Below are 20,443 nucleotides of genomic sequence, written 5' to 3' on the forward strand. Positions count from 1 at the left end.
CCCGAAGGGGAGGGTGCATTTCCTACGCCACGTCTGACATAGCGTCTTAAATTTTCTAAAACTGACATAATTCCATCCTACCGAAAAAAGAAACAGATTTCGCAGTGAGGTTTCTTTGAGATATTGCTAGAGATGGAAGTCTCTGGAGCTCTTGCCTCGCACGTCAGGTTGGCCGAGCGGTCTAAGGCGCCAGATTTAAGCTCTGGTTCCCATAAGGGAGCGTGGGTTCGAACCCCACATCTGACAATGCATTTTAAACATTCTGAAACTAACATACTCCCGTGATCTTACAGAACAAGTAAATTATGCAGAAACACGCGAAGCAGATTTTACTAGAGACGACAGTGACAGACCGAGCGGTCGAAAAGAAATAGCGGAACATACTTTTCCCGCGTCGAGGTTTAGCTCTTCTTACGGACGTTTCCGTTGTTGTTGTGCTGTGGCTCTGGGTTCCAAGCGACAGCGAGAAAACCTCAACAGCAACGCATACGTGTTTAAAGGAATCGTAAGGCCTTAATAAAGATAGATGAAACGGTGGCTCAGGTGCTGGAGATGTGAAGCGGCCGTATTGCGTGGGCAGTAAGCTCACTAAGTTAGTGTGTCATGCTAACAACGGGAAGGCTATGGGTTAGATCCCACCAAGGGCTATTTCATATTGCTTCCCTAAAAGGCAGCGCGAGAGACTGCCAGGCAAATCCCAAGTGATCTGTACAAGGACTAAGATGTCCGCACGTCTGGAAACGTTCTCGCCGACTTGTGTGCCACGCTGACGACACGGGTTCTCGTCCGATCACCGAAGTTAAGCAGCGTTTTTGCGTGCTTAGTACACGGCTCGGTGGCTAACTAGGAAGTCTACGTGCTGTTGGATTCTTTAATTTTGCCTTTTCCCTTAGTTTTCGGTGTTGCTGCGCGGTAATGGTACGGTCCAGCACGCTGACCCCTCTCTTGCCTCTCGGGACCCAAATTCGCGAACCTGCGGCCACAGTCAAATGAAAGGGTCCGTTGCGCGTTTGTCGAGTCGGTCTCTCCCAGTCGTTTCTAGCGCCTGTCCTCTACATATACGCCCATTTGCAAGCGTCAGCTTTCGCGTCAGCCGAGCAAAGTCGGGACAAGTGGACACATGGGGACACACGATGCTGTGAATCGCAATCCGCACTAGCCTACGCGGAGCTGGACGAGGGGCGAAGGAAAACCATTCGTAACACGACAGTTTGGAAATTCGACGATCGCGAGCGTTGGAAACACTCTCCTGAGTAAAGAAGACAACTTGCGTGCGGTGTCCGGGCTTCGAACCCGGATCAGCTACTTGGGAAGCAACCATGCTGACCGACACACCACCACCGCCTTCTGCTACGCGCTGCTTGCTCCGTGATGTGTCGCCTTCCCTAATGGCGCCAGAGGCCGAAGGCAATCTCGCTGTAGGCGCTCAAACGCCGAGTGGAAGGCGAGCACATCTGAACCCGTTTTCCTGGTGCTGCTAGGGCCATATACTGAAACTGAGCGCAGAACTAACTTTTACTGAAGAATCTGCCCTTTAATGCACATCAGGGCGAACACGAAATTTCTAATATGAAGTACTCACTGACGATCCAAAGACGCTTCAGTATGTATGCGTCGGTACCACCGGGGCAGTGCCGAAGTATTGTAAAGTGAAGGTCGACAGTTTGAGCCTCACAGGAAGTATTTCATTGGCTTCCCACGAGAGCGTTATGCACAGCGTGGCTGTTGCTAGGAAACGGCCTTATTTGCCGTTGGCTAATATCTAGTTTTCTTTGCATCAATGTGAAAATGTTCCTATTACTAAATACAGTTTTGCTAGTTACAGTTCAAACTAGAAACGACGGAAGAAAGCGGTCCAACGCGCCACATTCGTTCCCGAAGGGGAGGGTGCATTTCCTACGCCACGTCTGACATAGCGTCTTAAATTTTCTAAAACTGACATAATTCCATCCTAACCGAAAAAAAGAAACAGATTTCGCAGTGAGGTTCTTTGAGATATTGCTAGAGATGGAAGTCTCTGGAGCTCTTGCCTCGCACGTCAGGTTGGCCGAGCGGTCTAAGGCGCCAGATTTAAGCTCTGGTTCCCATAAGGGAGCGTGGGTTCGAACCCCACATCTGACAATGCATTTTAAACATTCTGAAACTAACATACTCCCGTGATCTTACAGAACAAGTAAATTATGCAGAAACACGCGAAGCAGATTTTACTAGAGACGACAGTGACAGACCGAGCGGTCGAAAAGAAATAGCGGAACATACTTTTCCCGCGTCGAGGTTTAGCTCTTCTTACGGACGTTTCCGTTGTTGTTGTGCTGTGGCTCTGGGTTCCAAGCGACAGCGAGAAAACCTCAACAGCAACGCATACGTGTTTAAAGGAATCGTAAGGCCTTAATAAAGATAGATGAAACGGTGGCTCAGGTGCTGGAGATGTGAAGCGGCCGTATTGCGTGGGCAGTAAGCTCACTAAGTTAGTGTGTCATGCTAACAACGGGAAGGCTATGGGTTAGATCCCACCAAGGGCTATTTCATATTGCTTCCCTAAAAGGCAGCGCGAGAGGACTGCCAGGCAAATCCCAAGTGATCTGTACAAGGACTAAGATGTCCGCACGTCTGGAAACGTTCTCGCCGACTTGTGTGCCACGCTGACGACACGGGTTCTCGTCCGATCACCGAAGTTAAGCAGCGTTTTTTGCGTGCTTAGTACACGGCTCGGTGGCTAACTAGGAAGTCTACGTGCTGTTGGATTCTTTAATTTTGCCTTTTCCCTTAGTTTTCGGTGTTGCTGCGCGGTAATGGTACGGTCCAGCACGCTGACCCCTCTCTTGCCTCTCGGGACCCAAATTCGCGAACCTGCGGCCACAGTCAAATGAAAGGGTCCGTTGCGCGTTTGTCGAGTCGGTCTCTCCCAGTCGTTTCTAGCGCCTGTCCTCTACATATACGCCCATTTGCAAGCGTCAGCTTTCGCGTCAGCCGAGCAAAGTCGGGACAAGTGGACACATGGGGACACACGATGCTGTGAATCGCAATCCGCACTAGCCTACGCGGAGCTGGACGAGGGGCGAAGGAAAACCATTCGTAACACGACAGTTTGGAAATTCGACGATCGCGAGCGTTGGAAACACTCTCCTGAGTAAAGAAGACAACTTGCGTGCGGTGTCCGGGCTTCGAACCCGGATCAGCTACTTGGGAAGCAACCATGCTGACCGACCACACCACCACCGCCTTCTGCTACGCGCTGCTTGCTCCGTGATGTGTCGCCTTCCCTAATGGCGCCAGAGGCCGAAGGCAATCTCGCTGTAGGCGCTCAACGCCGAGTGGAAGGCGAGCACATCTGAACCCGTTTTCCCTGGTGCTGCTAGGGCCATATACTGAAACTGAGCGCAGAACTAACTTTTACTGAAGAATCTGCCCTTTAATGCACATCAGGGCGAACACGAAATTTCTAATATGAAGTACTCACTGACGATCCAAAGACGCTTCAGTATGTATGCGTCGGTACCACCGGGGCAGTGCCGAAGTATTGTAAAGTGAAGGTCGACAGTTTGAGCCTCACAGGAAGTATTTCATTGGCTTCCCACGAGAGCGTTATGCACAGCGTGGCTGTTGCTAGGAAACGGCCTTATTTGCCGTTGGCTAATATCTAGTTTTCTTTGCATCAATGTGAAAATGTTCCTATTACTAAATACAGTTTTGCTAGTTACAGTTCAAACTAGAAACGACGGAAGAAAGCGGTCCAACGCGCCACATTCGTTCCCGAAGGGGAGGGTGCATTTCCTACGCCACGTCTGACATAGCGTCTTAAATTTTCTAAAACTGACATAATTCCATCCTACCGAAAAAAGAAACAGATTTCGCAGTGAGGTTCTTTGAGATATTGCTAGAGATGGAAGTCTCTGGAGCTCTTGCCTCGCACGTCAGGTTGGCCGAGCGGTCTAAGGCGCCAGATTTAAGCTCTGGTTCCCATAAGGGAGCGTGGGTTCGAACCCCACATCTGACAATGCATTTTAAACATTCTGAAACTAACATACTCCCGTGATCTTACAGAACAAGTAAATTATGCAGAAACACGCGAAGCAGATTTTACTAGAGACGACAGTGACAGACCGAGCGGTCGAAAAGAAATAGCGGAACATACTTTTCCCGCGTCGAGGTTTAGCTCTTCTTACGGACGTTTCCGTTGTTGTTGTGCTGTGGCTCTGGGTTCCAAGCGACAGCGAGAAAACCTCAACAGCAACGCATACGTGTTTAAAGGAATCGTAAGGCCTTAATAAAGATAGATGAAACGGTGGCTCAGGTGCTGGAGATGTGAAGCGGCCGTATTGCGTGGGCAGTAAGCTCACTAAGTTAGTGTGTCATGCTAACAACGGGAAGGCTATGGGTTAGATCCCACCAAGGGCTATTTCATATTGCTTCCCTAAAAGGCAGCGCGAGAGACTGCCAGGCAAAATCCCAAGTGATCTGTACAAGGACTAAGATGTCCGCACGTCTGGAAACGTTCTCGCCGACTTGTGTGCCACGCTGACGACACGGGTTCTCGTCCGATCACCGAAGTTAAGCAGCGTTTTTGCGTGCTTAGTACACGGCTCGGTGGCTAACTAGGAAGTCTACGTGCTGTTGGATTCTTTAATTTTGCCTTTTCCCTTAGTTTTCGGTGTTGCTGCGCGGTAATGGTACGGTCCAGCACGCTGACCCCTCTCTTGCCTCTCGGGACCCAAATTCGCGAACCTGCGGCCACAGTCAAATGAAAGGGTCCGTTGCGCGTTTGTCGAGTCGGTCTCTCCCAGTCGTTTCTAGCGCCTGTCCTCTACATATACGCCCATTTGCAAGCGTCAGCTTTCGCGTCAGCCGAGCAAAGTCGGGACAAGTGGACACATGGGGACACACGATGCTGTGAATCGCAATCCGCACTAGCCTACGCGGAGCTGGACGAGGGGCGAAGGAAAACCATTCGTAACACGACAGTTTGGAAATTCGACGATCGCGAGCGTTGGAAACACTCTCCTGAGTAAAGAAGACAACTTGCGTGCGGTGTCCGGGCTTCGAACCCGGATCAGCTACTTGGGAAGCAACCATGCTGACCGACACACACCACCACCGCCTTCTGCTACGCGCTGCTTGCTCCGTGATGTGTCGCCTTCCCTAATGGCGCCAGAGGCCGAAGGCAATCTCGCTGTAGGCGCTCAACGCCGAGTGGAAGGGCGAGCACATCTGAACCCGTTTTCCTGGTGCTGCTAGGGCCATATACTGAAACTGAGCGCAGAACTAACTTTTACTGAAGAATCTGCCCTTTAATGCACATCAGGGCGAACACGAAATTTCTAATATGAAGTACTCACTGACGATCCAAAGACGCTTCAGTATGTATGCGTCGGTACCACCGGGGCAGTGCCGAAGTATTGTAAAGTGAAGGTCGACAGTTTGAGCCTCACAGGAAGTATTTCATTGGCTTCCCACGAGAGCGTTATGCACAGCGTGGCTGTTGCTAGGAAACGGCCTTATTTGCCGTTGGCTAATATCTAGTTTTCTTTGCATCAATGTGAAAATGTTCCTATTACTAAATACAGTTTTGCTAGTTACAGTTCAAACTAGAAACGACGGAAGAAAGCGGTCCAACGCGCCACATTCGTTCCCGAAGGGGAGGGTGCATTTCCTACGCCACGTCTGACATAGCGTCTTAAATTTTCTAAAACTGACATAATTCCATCCTACCGAAAAAAAGAAACAGATTTCGCAGTGAGGTTCTTTGAGATATTGCTAGAGATGGAAGTCTCTGGAGCTCTTGCCTCGCACGTCAGGTTGGCCGAGCGGTCTAAGGCGCCAGATTTAAGCTCTGGTTCCCATAAGGGAGCGTGGGTTCGAACCCCACATCTGACAATGCATTTTAAACATTCTGAAACTAACATACTCCCGTGATCTTACAGAACAAGTAAATTATGCAGAAACACGCGAAGCAGATTTTACTAGAGACGACAGTGACAGACCGAGCGGTCGAAAAGAAATAGCGGAACATACTTTTCCCGCGTCGAGGTTTAGCTCTTCTTACGGACGTTTCCGTTGTTGTTGTGCTGTGGCTCTGGGTTCCAAGCGACAGCGAGAAAACCTCAACAGCAACGCATACGTGTTTAAAGGAATCGTAAGGCCTTAATAAAGATAGATGAAACGGTGGCTCAGGTGCTGGAGATGTGAAGCGGCCGTATTGCGTGGGCAGTAAGCTCACTAAGTTAGTGTGTCATGCTAACAACGGGAAGGCTATGGGTTAGATCCCACCAAGGGCTATTTCATATTGCTTCCCTAAAAGGCAGCGCGAGAGACTGCCAGGCAAATCCCAAGTGATCTGTACAAGGACTAAGATGTCCGCACGTCTGGAAACGTTCTCGCCGACTTGTGTGCCACGCTGACGACACGGGTTCTCGTCCGATCACCGAAGTTAAGCAGCGTTTTTGCGTGCTTAGTACACGGCTCGGTGGCTAACTAGGAAGTCTACGTGCTGTTGGATTCTTTAATTTTGCCTTTTCCCTTAGTTTTCGGTGTTGCTGCGCGGTAATGGTACGGTCCAGCACGCTGACCCCTCTCTTGCCTCTCGGGACCCAAATTCGCGAACCTGCGGCCACAGTCAAATGAAAGGGTCCGTTGCGCGTTTGTCGAGTCGGTCTCTCCCAGTCGTTTCTAGCGCCTGTCCTCTACATATACGCCCATTTGCAAGCGTCAGCTTTCGCGTCAGCCGAGCAAAGTCGGGACAAGTGGACACATGGGGACACACGATGCTGTGAATCGCAATCCGCACTAGCCTACGCGGAGCTGGACGAGGGGCGAAGGAAAACCATTCGTAACACGACAGTTTGGAAATTCGACGATCGCGAGCGTTGGAAACACTCTCCTGAGTAAAGAAGACAACTTGCGTGCGGTGTCCGGGCTTCGAACCCGGATCAGCTACTTGGGAAGCAACCATGCTGACCGACACACCACCACCGCCTTCTGCTACGCGCTGCTTGCTCCGTGATGTGTCGCCTTCCCTAATGGCGCCAGAGGCCGAAGGCAATCTCGCTGTAGGCGCTCAACGCCGAGTGGAAGGCGAGCACATCTGAACCCGTTTTCCTGGTGCTGCTAGGGCCATATACTGAAACTGAGCGCAGAACTAACTTTTTACTGAAGAATCTGCCCTTTAATGCACATCAGGGCGAACACGAAATTTCTAATATGAAGTACTCACTGACGATCCAAAGACGCTTCAGTATGTATGCGTCGGTACCACCGGGGCAGTGCCGAAGTATTGTAAAGTGAAGGTCGACAGTTTGAGCCTCACAGGAAGTATTTCATTGGCTTCCCACGAGAGCGTTATGCACAGCGTGGCTGTTGCTAGGAAACGGCCTTATTTGCCGTTGGCTAATATCTAGTTTTCTTTGCATCAATGTGAAAATGTTCCTATTACTAAATACAGTTTTGCTAGTTACAGTTCAAACTAGAAACGACGGAAGAAAGCGGTCCAACGCGCCACATTCGTTCCCGAAGGGGAGGGTGCATTTCCTACGCCACGTCTGACATAGCGTCTTAAATTTTCTAAAACTGACATAATTCCATCCTACCGAAAAAAGAAACAGATTTCGCAGTGAGGTTCTTTGAGATATTGCTAGAGATGGAAGTCTCTGGAGCTCTTGCCTCGCACGTCAGGTTGGCCGAGCGGTCTAAGGCGCCAGATTTAAGCTCTGGTTCCCATAAGGGAGCGTGGGTTCGAACCCCACATCTGACAATGCATTTTAAACATTCTGAAACTAACATACTCCCGTGATCTAGAACAAGTAAATTATGCAGAAACACGCGAAGCAGATTTTACTAGAGACGACAGTGACAGACCGAGCGGTCGAAAAGAAATAGCGGAACATACTTTTCCCGCGTCGAGGTTTAGCTCTTCTTACGGACGTTTCCGTTGTTGTTGTGCTGTGGCTCTGGGTTCCAAGCGACAGCGAGAAAACCTCAACAGCAACGCATACGTGTTTAAAGGAATCGTAAGGCCTTAATAAAGATAGATGAAACGGTGGCTCAGGTGCTGGAGATGTGAAGCGGCCGTATTGCGTGGGCAGTAAGCTCACTAAGTTAGTGTGTCATGCTAACAACGGGAAGGCTATGGGTTAGATCCCACCAAGGGCTATTTCATATTGCTTCCCTAAAAGGCAGCGCGAGAGACTGCCAGGCAAATCCCAAGTGATCTGTACAAGGACTAAGATGTCCGCACGTCTGGAAACGTTCTCGCCGACTTGTGTGCCACGCTGACGACACGGGTTCTCGTCCGATCACCGAAGTTAAGCAGCGTTTTTGCGTGCTTAGTACACGGCTCGGTGGCTAACTAGGAAGTCTACGTGCTGTTGGATTCTTTAATTTTGCCTTTTCCCTTAGTTTTCGGTGTTGCTGCGCGGTAATGGTACGGTCCAGCACGCTGACCCCTCTCTTGCCTCTCGGGACCCAAATTCGCGAACCTGCGGCCACAGTCAAATGAAAGGGTCCGTTGCGCGTTTGTCGAGTCGGTCTCTCCCAGTCGTTTCTAGCGCCTGTCCTCTACATATACGCCCATTTGCAAGCGTCAGCTTTCGCGTCAGCCGAGCAAAGTCGGGACAAGTCGACACATGGGGACACACGATGCTGTGAATCGCAATCCGCACTAGCCTACGCGGAGCTGGACGAGGGGCGAAGGAAAACCATTCGTAACACGACAGTTTGGAAATTCGACGATCGCGAGCGTTGGAAACACTCTCCTGAGTAAAGAAGACAACTTGCGTGCGGTGTCCGGGCTTCGAACCCGGATCAGCTACTTGGGAAGCAACCATGCTGACCGACACACCACCACCGCCTTCTGCTACGCGCTGCTTGCTCCGTGATGTGTCGCCTTCCCTAATGGCGCCAGAGGCCGAAGGCAATCTCGCTGTAGGCGCTCAACGCCGAGTGGAAGGCGAGCACATCTGAACCCGTTTTCCTGGTGCTGCTAGGGCCATATACTGAAACTGAGCGCAGAACTAACTTTTACTGAAGAATCTGCCCTTTAATGCACATCAGGGCGAACACGAAATTTCTAATATGAAGTACTCACTGACGATCCAAAGACGCTTCAGTATGTATGCGTCGGTACCACCGGGGCAGTGCCGAAGTATTGTAAAGTGAAGGTCGACAGTTTGAGCCTCACAGGAAGTATTTCATTGGCTTCCCACGAGAGCGTTATGCACAGCGTGGCTGTTGCTAGGAAACGGCCTTATTTGCCGTTGGCTAATATCTAGTTTTCTTTGCATCAATGTGAAAATGTTCCTATTACTAAATACAGTTTTGCTAGTTACAGTTCAAACTAGAAACGACGGAAGAAAGCGGTCCAACGCGCCACATTCGTTCCCGAAGGGGAGGGTGCATTTCCTACGCCACGTCTGACATAGCGTCTTAAATTTTCTAAAACTGACATAATTCCATCCTACCGAAAAAAGAAACAGATTTCGCAGTGAGGTTCTTTGAGATATTGCTAGAGATGGAAGTCTCTGGAGCTCTTGCCTCGCACGTCAGGTTGGCCGAGCGGTCTAAGGCGCCAGATTTAAGCTCTGGTTCCCATAAGGGAGCGTGGGTTCGAACCCCACATCTGACAATGCATTTTAAACATTCTGAAACTAACATACTCCCGTGATCTTACAGAACAAGTAAATTATGCAGAAACACGCGAAGCAGATTTTACTAGAGACGACAGTGACAGACCGAGCGGTCGAAAAGAAATAGCGGAACATACTTTTCCCGCGTCGAGGTTTAGCTCTTCTTACGGACGTTTCCGTTGTTGTTGTGCTGTGGCTCTGGGTTCCAAGCGACAGCGAGAAAACCTCAACAGCAACGCATACGTGTTTAAAGGAATCGTAAGGCCTTAATAAAGATAGATGAAACGGTGGCTCAGGTGCTGGAGATGTGAAGCGGCCGTATTGCGTGGGCAGTAAGCTCACTAAGTTAGTGTGTCATGCTAACAACGGGAAGGCTATGGGTTAGATCCCACCAAGGGCTATTTCATATTGCTTCCCTAAAAGGCAGCGCGAGAGACTGCCAGGCAAATCCCAAGTGATCTGTACAAGGACTAAGATGTCCGCACGTCTGGAAACGTTCTCGCCGACTTGTGTGCCACGCTGACGACACGGGTTCTCGTCCGATCACCGAAGTTAAGCAGCGTTTTTGCGTGCTTAGTACACGGCTCGGTGGCTAACTAGGAAGTCTACGTGCTGTTGGATTCTTTAATTTTGCCTTTTCCCTTAGTTTTCGGTGTTGCTGCGCGGTAATGGTACGGTCCAGCACGCTGACCCCTCTCTTGCCTCTCGGGACCCAAATTCGCGAACCTGCGGCCACAGTCAAATGAAAGGGTCCGTTGCGCGTTTGTCGAGTCGGTCTCTCCCAGTCGTTTCTAGCGCCTGTCCTCTACATATACGCCCATTTGCAAGCGTCAGCTTTCGCGTCAGCCGAGCAAAGTCGGGACAAGTGGACACATGGGGACACACGATGCTGTGAATCGCAATCCGCACTAGCCTACGCGGAGCTGGACGAGGGGCGAAGGAAAACCATTCGTAACACGACAGTTTGGAAATTCGACGATCGCGAGCGTTGGAAACACTCTCCTGAGTAAAGAAGACAACTTGCGTGCGGTGTCCGGGCTTCGAACCCGGATCAGCTACTTGGGAAGCAACCATGCTGACCGACACACCACCACCGCCTTCTGCTACGCGCTGCTTGCTCCGTGATGTGTCGCCTTCCCTAATGGCGCCAGAGGCCGAAGGCAATCTCGCTGTAGGCGCTCAACGCCGAGTGGAAGGCGAGCACATCTGAACCCGTTTTCCTGGTGCTGCTAGGGCCATATACTGAAACTGAGCGCAGAACTAACTTTTACTGAAGAATCTGCCCTTTAATGCACATCAGGGCGAACACGAAATTTCTAATATGAAGTACTCACTGACGATCCAAAGACGCTTCAGTATGTATGCGTCGGTACCACCGGGGCAGTGCCGAAGTATTGTAAAGTGAAGGTCGACAGTTTGAGCCTCACAGGAAGTATTTCATTGGCTTCCCACGAGAGCGTTATGCACAGCGTGGCTGTTGCTAGGAAACGGCCTTATTTGCCGTTGGCTAATATCTAGTTTTCTTTGCATCAATGTGAAAATGTTCCTATTACTAAATACAGTTTTGCTAGTTACAGTTCAAACTAGAAACGACGGAAGAAAGCGGTCCAACGCGCCACATTCGTTCCCGAAGGGGAGGGTGCATTTCCTACGCCACGTCTGACATAGCGTCTTAAATTTTCTAAAACTGACATAATTCCATCCTACCGAAAAAAGAAACAGATTTCGCAGTGAGGTTCTTTGAGATATTGCTAGAGATGGAAGTCTCTGGAGCTCTTGCCTCGCACGTCAGGTTGGCCGAGCGGTCTAAGGCGCCAGATTTAAGCTCTGGTTCCCATAAGGGAGCGTGGGTTCGAACCCCACATCTGACAATGCATTTTAAACATTCTGAAACTAACATACTCCCGTGATCTTACAGAACAAGTAAATTATGCAGAAACACGCGAAGCAGATTTTACTAGAGACGACAGTGACAGACCGAGCGGTCGAAAAGAAATAGCGGAACATACTTTTCCCGCGTCGAGGTTTAGCTCTTCTTACGGACGTTTCCGTTGTTGTTGTGCTGTGGCTCTGGGTTCCAAGCGACAGCGAGAAAACCTCAACAGCAACGCATACGTGTTTAAAGGAATCGTAAGGCCTTAATAAAGATAGATGAAACGGTGGCTCAGGTGCTGGAGATGTGAAGCGGCCGTATTGCGTGGGCAGTAAGCTCACTAAGTTAGTGTGTCATGCTAACAACGGGAAGGCTATGGGTTAGATCCCACCAAGGGCTATTTCATATTGCTTCCCTAAAAGGCAGCGCGAGAGACTGCCAGGCAAATCCCAAGTGATCTGTACAAGGACTAAGATGTCCGCACGTCTGGAAACGTTCTCGCCGACTTGTGTGCCACGCTGACGACACGGGTTCTCGTCCGATCACCGAAGTTAAGCAGCGTTTTTGCGTGCTTAGTACACGGCTCGGTGGCTAACTAGGAAGTCTACGTGCTGTTGGATTCTTTAATTTTGCCTTTTCCCTTAGTTTTCGGTGTTGCTGCGCGGTAATGGTACGGTCCAGCACGCTGACCCCTCTCTTGCCTCTCGGGACCCAAATTCGCGAACCTGCGGCCACAGTCAAATGAAAGGGTCCGTTGCGCGTTTGTCGAGTCGGTCTCTCCCAGTCGTTTCTAGCGCCTGTCCTCTACATATACGCCCATTTGCAAGCGTCAGCTTTCGCGTCAGCCGAGCAAAGTCGGGACAAGTGGACACATGGGGACACACGATGCTGTGAATCGCAATCCGCACTAGCCTACGCGGAGCTGGACGAGGGGCGAAGGAAAACCATTCGTAACACGACAGTTTGGAAATTCGACGATCGCGAGCGTTGGAAACACTCTCCTGAGTAAAGAAGACAACTTGCGTGCGGTGTCCGGGCTTCGAACCCGGATCAGCTACTTGGGAAGCAACCATGCTGACCGACACACCACCACCGCCTTCTGCTACGCGCTGCTTGCTCCGTGATGTGTCGCCTTCCCTAATGGCGCCAGAGGCCGAAGGCAATCTCGCTGTAGGCGCTCAACGCCGAGTGGAAGGCGAGCACATCTGAACCCGTTTTCCTGGTGCTGCTAGGGCCATATACTGAAACTGAGCGCAGAACTAACTTTTACTGAAGAATCTGCCCTTTAATGCACATCAGGGCGAACACGAAATTTCTAATATGAAGTACTCACTGACGATCCAAAGACGCTTCAGTATGTATGCGTCGGTACCACCGGGGCAGTGCCGAAGTATTGTAAAGTGAAGGTCGACAGTTTGAGCCTCACAGGAAGTATTTCATTGGCTTCCCACGAGAGCGTTATGCACAGCGTGGCTGTTGCTAGGAAACGGCCTTATTTGCCGTTGGCTAATATCTAGTTTTCTTTGCATCAATGTGAAAATGTTCCTATTACTAAATACAGTTTTGCTAGTTACAGTTCAAACTAGAAACGACGGAAGAAAGCGGTCCAACGCGCCACATTCGTTCCCGAAGGGGAGGGTGCATTTCCTACGCCACGTCTGACATAGCGTCTTAAATTTTCTAAAACTGACATAATTCCATCCTACCGAAAAAAGAAACAGATTTCGCAGTGAGGTTCTTTGAGATATTGCTAGAGATGGAAGTCTCTGGAGCTCTTGCCTCGCACGTCAGGTTGGCCGAGCGGTCTAAGGCGCCAGATTTAAGCTCTGGTTCCCATAAGGGAGCGTGGGTTCGAACCCCACATCTGACAATGCATTTTAAACATTCTGAAACTAACATACTCCCGTGATCTTACAGAACAAGTAAATTATGCAGAAACACGCGAAGCAGATTTTACTAGAGACGACAGTGACAGACCGAGCGGTCGAAAAGAAATAGCGGAACATACTTTTCCCGCGTCGAGGTTTAGCTCTTCTTACGGACGTTTCCGTTGTTGTTGTGCTGTGGCTCTGGGTTCCAAGCGACAGCGAGAAAACCTCAACAGCAACGCATACGTGTTTAAAGGAATCGTAAGGCCTTAATAAAGATAGATGAAACGGTGGCTCAGGTGCTGGAGATGTGAAGCGGCCGTATTGCGTGGGCAGTAAGCTCACTAAGTTAGTGTGTCATGCTAACAACGGGAAGGCTATGGGTTAGATCCCACCAAGGGCTATTTCATATTGCTTCCCTAAAAGGCAGCGCGAGAGACTGCCAGGCAAATCCCAAGTGATCTGTACAAGGACTAAGATGTCCGCACGTCTGGAAACGTTCTCGCCGACTTGTGTGCCACGCTGACGACACGGGTTCTCGTCCGATCACCGAAGTTAAGCAGCGTTTTTGCGTGCTTAGTACACGGCTCGGTGGCTAACTAGGAAGTCTACGTGCTGTTGGATTCTTTAATTTTGCCTTTTCCCTTAGTTTTCGGTGTTGCTGCGCGGTAATGGTACGGTCCAGCACGCTGACCCCTCTCTTGCCTCTCGGGACCCAAATTCGCGAACCTGCGGCCACAGTCAAATGAAAGGGTCCGTTGCGCGTTTGTCGAGTCGGTCTCTCCCAGTCGTTTCTAGCGCCTGTCCTCTACATATACGCCCATTTGCAAGCGTCAGCTTTCGCGTCAGCCGAGCAAAGTCGGGACAAGTGGACACATGGGGACACACGATGCTGTGAATCGCAATCCGCACTAGCCTACGCGGAGCTGGACGAGGGGCGAAGGAAAACCATTCGTAACACGACAGTTTGGAAATTCGACGATCGCGAGCGTTGGAAACACTCTCCTGAGTAAAGAAGACAACTTGCGTGCGGTGTCCGGGCTTCGAACCCGGATCAGCTACTTGGGAAGCAACCATGCTGACCGACACACCACCACCGCCTTCTGCTACGCGCTGCTTGCTCCGTGATGTGTCGCCTTCCCTAATGGCGCCAGAGGCCGAAGGCAATCTCGCTGTAGGCGCTCAACGCCGAGTGGAAGGCGAGCACATCTGAACCCGTTTTCCTGGTGCTGCTAGGGCCATATACTGAAACTGAGCGCAGAACTAACTTTTACTGAAGAATCTGCCCTTTAATGCACATCAGGGCGAACACGAAATTTCTAATATGAAGTACTCACTGACGATCCAAAGACGCTTCAGTATGTATGCGTCGGTACCACCGGGGCAGTGCCGAAGTATTGTAAAGTGAAGGTCGACAGTTTGAGCCTCACAGGAAGTATTTCATTGGCTTCCCACGAGAGCGTTATGCACAGCGTGGCTGTTGCTAGGAAACGGCCTTATTTGCCGTTGGCTAATATCTAGTTTTCTTTGCATCAATGTGAAAATGTTCCTATTACTAAATACAGTTTTGCTAGTTACAGTTCAAACTAGAAACGACGGAAGAAAGCGGTCCAACGCGCCACATTCGTTCCCGAAGGGGAGGGTGCATTTCCTACGCCACGTCTGACATAGCGTCTTAAATTTTCTAAAACTGACATAATTCCATCCTACCGAAAAAAGAAACAGATTTCGCAGTGAGGTTCTTTGAGATATTGCTAGAGATGGAAGTCTCTGGAGCTCTTGCCTCGCACGTCAGGTTGGCCGAGCGGTCTAAGGCGCCAGATTTAAGCTCTGGTTCCCATAAGGGAGCGTGGGTTCGAACCCCACATCTGACAATGCATTTTAAACATTCTGAAACTAACATACTCCCGTGATCTTACAGAACAAGTAAATTATGCAGAAACACGCGAAGCAGATTTTACTAGAGACGACAGTGACAGACCGAGCGGTCGAAAAGAAATAGCGGAACATACTTTTCCCGCGTCGAGGTTTAGCTCTTCTTACGGACGTTTCCGTTGTTGTTGTGCTGTGGCTCTGGGTTCCAAGCGACAGCGAGAAAACCTCAACAGCAACGCATACGTGTTTAAAGGAATCGTAAGGCCTTAATAAAGATAGATGAAACGGTGGCTCAGGTGCTGGAGATGTGAAGCGGCCGTATTGCGTGGGCAGTAAGCTCACTAAGTTAGTGTGTCATGCTAACAACGGGAAGGCTATGGGTTAGATCCCACCAAGGGCTATTTCATATTGCTTCCCTAAAAGGCAGCGCGAGAGACTGCCAGGCAAATCCCAAGTGATCTGTACAAGGACTAAGATGTCCGCACGTCTGGAAACGTTCTCGCCGACTTGTGTGCCACGCTGACGACACGGGTTCTCGTCCGATCACCGAAGTTAAGCAGCGTTTTTGCGTGCTTAGTACACGGCTCGGTGGCTAACTAGGAAGTCTACGTGCTGTTGGATTCTTTAATTTTGCCTTTTCCCTTAGTTTTCGGTGTTGCTGCGCGGTAATGGTACGGTCCAGCACGCTGACCCCTCTCTTGCCTCTCGGGACCCAAATTCGCGAACCTGCGGCCACAGTCAAATGAAAGGGTCCGTTGCGCGTTTGTCGAGTCGGTCTCTCCCAGTCGTTTCTAGCGCCTGTCCTCTACATATACGCCCATTTGCAAGCGTCAGCTTTCGCGTCAGCCGAGCAAAGTCGGGACAAGTGGACACATGGGGACACACGATGCTGTGAATCGCAATCCGCACTAGCCTACGCGGAGCTGGACGAGGGGCGAAGGAAAACCATTCGTAACACGACAGTTTGGAAATTCGACGATCGCGAGCGTTGGAAACACTCTCCTGAGTAAAGAAGACAACTTGCGTGCGGTGTCCGGGCTTCGAACCCGGATCAGCTACTTGGGAAGCAACCATGCTGACCGACACACCACCACCGCCTTCTGCTACGCGCTGCTTGCTCCGTGATGTGTCGCCTTCCCTAATGGCGCCAGAGGCCGAAGGCAATCTCGCTGTAGGCGCTCAACGCCGAGTGGAAGGCGAGCACATCTGAACCCGTTTTCCTGGTGCTGCTAGGGCCATATACTGAAACTGAGCGCAGAACTAACTTTTACTGAAGAATCTGCCCTTTAATGCACATCAGGGCGAACACGAAATTTCTAATATGAAGTACTCACTGACGATCCAAAGACGCTTCAGTATGTATGCGTCGGTACCACCGGGGCAGTGCCGAAGTATTGTAAAGTGAAGGTCGACAGTTTGAGCCTCACAGGAAGTATTTCATTGGCTTCCCACGAGAGCGTTATGCACAGCGTGGCTGTTGCTAGGAAACGGCCTTATTTGCCGTTGGCTAATATCTAGTTTTCTTTGCATCAATGTGAAAATGTTCCTATTACTAAATACAGTTTTGCTAGTTACAGTTCAAACTAGAAACGACGGAAGAAAGCGGTCCAACGCGCCACATTCGTTCCCGAAGGGGAGGGTGCATTTCCTACGCCACGTCTGACATAGCGTCTTAAATTTTCTAAAACTGACATAATTCCATCCTACCGAAAAAAGAAACAGATTTCGCAGTGAGGTTCTTTGAGATATTGCTAGAGATGGAAGTCTCTGGAGCTCTTGCCTCGCACGTCAGGTTGGCCGAGCGGTCTAAGGCGCCAGATTTAAGCTCTGGTTCCCATAAGGGAGCGTGGGTTCGAACCCCACATCTGACAATGCATTTTAAACATTCTGAAACTAACATACTCCCGTGATCTTACAGAACAAGTAAATTATGCAGAAACACGCGAAGCAGATTTTACTAGAGACGACAGTGACAGACCGAGCGGTCGAAAAGAAATAGCGGAACATACTTTTCCCGCGTCGAGGTTTAGCTCTTCTTACGGACGTTTCCGTTGTTGTTGTGCTGTGGCTCTGGGTTCCAAGCGACAGCGAGAAAACCTCAACAGCAACGCATACGTGTTTAAAGGAATCGTAAGGCCTTAATAAAGATAGATGAAACGGTGGCTCAGGTGCTGGAGATGTGAAGCGGCCGTATTGCGTGGGCAGTAAGCTCACTAAGTTAGTGTGTCATGCTAACAACGGGAAGGCTATGGGTTAGATCCCACCAAGGGCTATTTCATATTGCTTCCCTAAAAGGCAGCGCGAGAGACTGCCAGGCAAATCCCAAGTGATCTGTACAAGGACTAAGATGTCCGCACGTCTGGAAACGTTCTCGCCGACTTGTGTGCCACGCTGACGACACGGGTTCTCGTCCGATCACCGAAGTTAAGCAGCGTTTTTGCGTGCTTAGTACACGGCTCGGTGGCTAACTAGGAAGTCTACGTGCTGTTGGATTCTTTAATTTTGCCTTTTCCCTTAGTTTTCGGTGTTGCTGCGCGGTAATGGTACGGTCCAGCACGCTGACCCCTCTCTTGCCTCTCGGGACCCAAATTCGCGAACCTGCGGCCACAGTCAAATGAAAGGGTCCGTTGCGCGTTTGTCGAGTCGGTCTCTCCCAGTCGTTTCTAGCGCCTGTCCTCTACATATACGCCCATTTGCAAGCGTCAGCTTTCGCGTCAGCCGAGCAAAGTCGGGACAAGTGGACACATGGGGACACACGATGCTGTGAATCGCAATCCGCACTAGCCTACGCGGAGCTGGACGAGGGGCGAAGGAAAACCATTCGTAACACGACAGTTTGGAAATTCGACGATCGCGAGCGTTGGAAACACTCTCCTGAGTAAAGAAGACAACTTGCGTGCGGTGTCCGGGCTTCGAACCCGGATCAGCTACTTGGGAAGCAACCATGCTGACCGACACACCACCACCGCCTTCTGCTACGCGCTGCTTGCTCCGTGATGTGTCGCCTTCCCTAATGGCGCCAGAGGCCGAAGGCAATCTCGCTGTAGGCGCTCAACGCCGAGTGGAAGGCGAGCACATCTGAACCCGTTTTCCTGGTGCTGCTAGGGCCATATACTGAAACTGAGCGCAGAACTAACTTTTACTGAAGAATCTGCCCTTTAATGCACATCAGGGCGAACACGAAATTTCTAATATGAAGTACTCACTGACGATCCAAAGACGCTTCAGTATGTATGCGTCGGTACCACCGGGGCAGTGCCGAAGTATTGTAAAGTGAAGGTCGACAGTTTGAGCCTCACAGGAAGTATTTCATTGGCTTCCCACGAGAGCGTTATGCACAGCGTGGCTGTTGCTAGGAAACGGCCTTATTTGCCGTTGGCTAATATCTAGTTTTCTTTGCATCAATGTGAAAATGTTCCTATTACTAAATACAGTTTTGCTAGTTACAGTTCAAACTAGAAACGACGGAAGAAAGCGGTCCAACGCGCCACATTCGTTCCCGAAGGGGAGGGTGCATTTCCTACGCCACGTCTGACATAGCGTCTTAAATTTTCTAAAACTGACATAATTCCATCCTACCGAAAAAAGAAACAGATTTCGCAGTGAGGTTCTTTGAGATATTGCTAGAGATGGAAGTCTCTGGAGCTCTTGCCTCGCACGTCAGGTTGGCCGAGCGGTCTAAGGCGCCAGATTTAAGCTCTGGTTCCCATAAGGGAGCGTGGGTTCGAACCCCACATCTGACAATGCATTTTAAACATTCTGAAACTAACATACTCCCGTGATCTTACAGAACAAGTAAATTATGCAGAAACACGCGAAGCAGATTTTACTAGAGACGACAGTGACAGACCGAGCGGTCGAAAAGAAATAGCGGAACATACTTTTCCCGCGTCGAGGTTTAGCTCTTCTTACGGACGTTTCCGTTGTTGTTGTGCTGTGGCTCTGGGTTCCAAGCGACAGCGAGAAAACCTCAACAGCAACGCATACGTGTTTAAAGGAATCGTAAGGCCTTAATAAAGATAGATGAAACGGTGGCTCAGGTGCTGGAGATGTGAAGCGGCCGTATTGCGTGGGCAGTAAGCTCACTAAGTTAGTGTGTCATGCTAACAACGGGAAGGCTATGGGTTAGATCCCACCAAGGGCTATTTCATATTGCTTCCCTAAAAGGCAGCGCGAGAGACTGCCAGGCAAATCCCAAGTGATCTGTACAAGGACTAAGATGTCCGCACGTCTGGAAACGTTCTCGCCGACTTGTGTGCCACGCTGACGACACGGGTTCTCGTCCGATCACCGAAGTTAAGCAGCGTTTTTGCGTGCTTAGTACACGGCTCGGTGGCTAACTAGGAAGTCTACGTGCTGTTGGATTCTTTAATTTTGCCTTTTCCCTTAGTTTTCGGTGTTGCTGCGCGGTAATGGTACGGTCCAGCACGCTGACCCCTCTCTTGCCTCTCGGGACCCAAATTCGCGAACCTGCGGCCACAGTCAAATGAAAGGGTCCGTTGCGCGTTTGTCGAGTCGGTCTCTCCCAGTCGTTTCTAGCGCCTGTCCTCTACATATACGCCCATTTGCAAGCGTCAGCTTTCGCGTCAGCCGAGCAAAGTCGGGACAAGTCGACACATGGGGACACACGATGCTGTGAATCGCAATCCGCACTAGCCTACGCGGAGCTGGACGAGGGGCGAAGGAAAACCATTCGTAACACGACAGTTTGGAAATTCGACGATCGCGAGCGTTGGAAACACTCTCCTGAGTAAAGAAGACAACTTGCGTGCGGTGTCCGGGCTTCGAACCCGGATCAGCTACTTGGGAAGCAACCATGCTGACCGACACACCACCACCGCCTTCTGCTACGCGCTGCTTGCTCCGTGATGTGTCGCCTTCCCTAATGGCGCCAGAGGCCGAAGGCAATCTCGCTGTAGGCGCTCAACGCCGAGTGGAAGGCGAGCACATCTGAACCCGTTTTCCTGGTGCTGCTAGGGCCATATACTGAAACTGAGCGCAGAACTAACTTTTACTGAAGAATCTGCCCTTTAATGCACATCAGGGCGAACACGAAATTTCTAATATGAAGTACTCACTGACGATCCAAAGACGCTTCAGTATGTATGCGTCGGTACCACCGGGGCAGTGCCGAAGTATTGTAAAGTGAAGGTCGACAGTTTGAGCCTCACAGGAAGTATTTCATTGGCTTCCCACGAGAGCGTTATGCA

At 50.3% G+C, this 20,443-nt stretch overlaps 11 non-coding genes across 11 annotated transcripts; all 11 read left to right on the forward strand.

The window, feature by feature from the left end:
• Positions 1–162: 162 nt before the first annotated feature.
• Trnal-uaa lies at positions 163–246 on the forward strand. Its single transcript has one exon. It is a non-coding gene; the product is annotated as a tRNA-Leu (tRNA).
• Positions 247–2,037: 1,791 nt separating this feature from the next.
• Positions 2,038–2,121, forward strand: Trnal-uaa. Its single transcript has one exon. It is a non-coding gene; the product is annotated as a tRNA-Leu (tRNA).
• Positions 2,122–3,913: 1,792 nt separating this feature from the next.
• On the forward strand, positions 3,914–3,997 carry Trnal-uaa. The gene has a single exon. It is a non-coding gene; the product is annotated as a tRNA-Leu (tRNA).
• Positions 3,998–5,790: 1,793 nt separating this feature from the next.
• Trnal-uaa lies at positions 5,791–5,874 on the forward strand. The gene has a single exon. It is a non-coding gene; the product is annotated as a tRNA-Leu (tRNA).
• Positions 5,875–7,663: 1,789 nt separating this feature from the next.
• On the forward strand, positions 7,664–7,747 carry Trnal-uaa. The gene has a single exon. It is a non-coding gene; the product is annotated as a tRNA-Leu (tRNA).
• Positions 7,748–9,532: 1,785 nt separating this feature from the next.
• Positions 9,533–9,616, forward strand: Trnal-uaa. The gene has a single exon. It is a non-coding gene; the product is annotated as a tRNA-Leu (tRNA).
• A 1,788-nt stretch (positions 9,617–11,404) lies between these two features.
• Positions 11,405–11,488, forward strand: Trnal-uaa. The gene has a single exon. It is a non-coding gene; the product is annotated as a tRNA-Leu (tRNA).
• Positions 11,489–13,276: 1,788 nt separating this feature from the next.
• On the forward strand, positions 13,277–13,360 carry Trnal-uaa. Its single transcript has one exon. It is a non-coding gene; the product is annotated as a tRNA-Leu (tRNA).
• Positions 13,361–15,148: 1,788 nt separating this feature from the next.
• On the forward strand, positions 15,149–15,232 carry Trnal-uaa. Its single transcript has one exon. It is a non-coding gene; the product is annotated as a tRNA-Leu (tRNA).
• A 1,788-nt stretch (positions 15,233–17,020) lies between these two features.
• Positions 17,021–17,104, forward strand: Trnal-uaa. Its single transcript has one exon. It is a non-coding gene; the product is annotated as a tRNA-Leu (tRNA).
• Positions 17,105–18,892: 1,788 nt separating this feature from the next.
• Trnal-uaa lies at positions 18,893–18,976 on the forward strand. The gene has a single exon. It is a non-coding gene; the product is annotated as a tRNA-Leu (tRNA).
• Positions 18,977–20,443: the final 1,467 nt, after the last annotated feature.

Source organism: Schistocerca piceifrons, unplaced genomic scaffold (genome assembly GCF_021461385.2).
Source record: "Schistocerca piceifrons isolate TAMUIC-IGC-003096 unplaced genomic scaffold, iqSchPice1.1 HiC_scaffold_1062, whole genome shotgun sequence".
Lineage (NCBI taxonomy): Eukaryota > Metazoa > Arthropoda > Insecta > Orthoptera > Acrididae > Schistocerca > Schistocerca piceifrons.